We start from the raw sequence: 2,380 nt of genomic DNA on the forward strand, positions 1-2,380 counted from the left end.
GAGAGTGACTTTCCTTTTACAAAAAGGTGGGAGAGAGAATTCTACAAAGACTGGTATGTGATCTTAAGCAGCTGTGGAACCTCTCTGGTTTTTTTTATCTTAAAAGTGGGAATGATAATAGCTCCCCTACCAGCTGTTTTGAAAATGAGGTGACATCATGTCAGCACAGTGCCTGGCACAAAACCTGGCCTTAAGGGAGGCTCAATGAACAAGCTCAGTGAACATGAGCCGTTATTACCAACAAGCATGTTGTCCAACTCTGCTTCCATTCCAGGTCCAGCAAGCTTCCCAGCGGGCAATCAATGCAGCAATCCACTGGCTGCCGAGCAGTCACGCAGGACACGTTTGTGAAGGGTTTGAGAGTAAATCTAGTGTGCAAGAAAACAACCAAATTCCCATAAAGCCTAATTATTTGTACTGTTTATTAATAGCCCTGCTCCTCTGTCTCTCCCCAAGCAACAAATTAGGAACTGACTTGAGGTATAGCTCTGGGAAGCGGGGGGTGGGGCTAGTGTGCATTTCTGCAGGGGGTATCTCCTATTTAATGCATCCTGGCATCCAAAGGGGGCTTGGATGACTGCCTGCTCTCAGCTTCCCATTGTATCTCCCATCATTACCCATAAAAGCCTTCATTATGATTCGGGCCCCCTTTATTGCACATATAAATAAAATCTGACAAAATTGTAAGTAAATCCTTTAGTGGTAAACACTGATAGAAGAGGGCAAAAATTAATTTTATGCATGAAGAATCTCATTAAGTAGCTTCACAGAAATAAAAGGAACTGGTATCAGAGACTGGCAGGGTGCTGGCTTCTCTGCAGCCTTGCTCTAGAGGAGGCAGCCGGTCCTGCTGCAGCAAGTGGCACCGAGGATCACAAGTGACAGTGGAGCCACGCCTTCCAGATAAGGTAGCCTAAGGCAGGAAAAGCCTAGCCCCAAGGCTCTTCCACTCTGGAGGCCCCAGGGATGCACCACGGTCTGCTCGTAGAGGAAGGGTCTTCCGGAAACCTTGAGCAAGGCTCCAGGGCAAGGCAGGAGGCATGTCCCTGAGAAGACTGCCTTGCCGGGGCTAAGCAGATACAGCTTTCAAGATACCTGCAACCACTCTAGCTTCTCCTCCGTAGTCCCTTCAGTGCTAATTTTAACCCACTGGCTGCTCTCAAGCATAGAAGAAGGATGGGGTGAAGGCCAGGAAGGGGACGGGAGAAGAGAGAGTGGAGCGTAGCAGCGGGGGCTCCAGCAGAAACAGGATTTGATTCATCTGCTGGGGCAGGAAATGTACAGTAGGCTCAGGTGCTCTGCTGGTGAGGCCCAAGCTTCAATGATTGATTCTGTGTTAGTTCTTGATTGATACTATGCATTTTTTTCACTGCATTTTGTCTGGTTTTGATTCATATTGTGTGGGATAAGTGATCCATTTAACGTGGTTTGCTTCCCTTCCTGAAAAAGAAGCTGTTGACATCAAGGCAAAAGTAATCTGTTCAGTCCATCTCCTCTTACCAGCTTTCTCCTTTCCGCCATTGCATGTTTCAGCAAATGCCATTTATCAATACATGATGAGTTTGCTCTAGATGTAAAATAACCCATAATTGGTTATTTGAGGTTTCAGTGTGTAAAGACCATACACAAGTAGCTAAGCACAGATATTTTGATTGGTTGATTATGTAAGTAGAATAGATTTTAAACATGCCGTGAAAGTCTGCTGAGAAGATAAGATTTTAGGAAAAGATTATGTTTTTCACTTGTTTTCCAACATGGCTGTATATCTCAGAAAGAATAGACAATCCCATACAATGAGAGCTGTATTGGATATCAGAGAAATCAAGCAATAACAGCACTAATAAAAACAGGAGGTAAAAACAATCCTTCAATAACAGTTCTTTATTGATGTTAAACTGTTCCAGGGAAATTCCACCGTAAATCTCTGAAAACATGCTAAGAAGACACCAAACACTAACATTTGCCTGTGTGCTTAGGCGTCAACAAGGCAAAAATGGTATTAGAATATTCGTTAGAAGGGAATTGAATGAAGAAGCAGCAGGAAATGACAGAACTGAGTTTGAAACCCAGCTCCATCTCTTAGCAAGTCTGAGACCTTGTGTAAAATAGTTAATCTTTTTGGGCATCGGTCTCCTCAGAGTTTTTTTGAGGACTGTAGAAAGCTACATAGTGCCTGTTTCCACCACAGGCTCTCCAGAAATGACAGCTCTTACGAGTCTTTAGGGAGCTGAGACTGGATGTGTCAGGTGAACCAGATTGTAATCTCTGGGCCTTTTCCAACCGTTTGCCTCTGACTATTTCTTCATCTCACTGAATATCTTCTGTTCCATATGTCATGCCGTCGCTTTGATGAAAGTACCAAAGTGATTAGGATAAAGAG

Source organism: Pteropus alecto, unplaced genomic scaffold (genome assembly GCF_000325575.1).
Source record: "Pteropus alecto unplaced genomic scaffold, ASM32557v1 scaffold20, whole genome shotgun sequence".
Taxonomy (NCBI): Eukaryota; Metazoa; Chordata; class Mammalia; order Chiroptera; family Pteropodidae; genus Pteropus; species Pteropus alecto.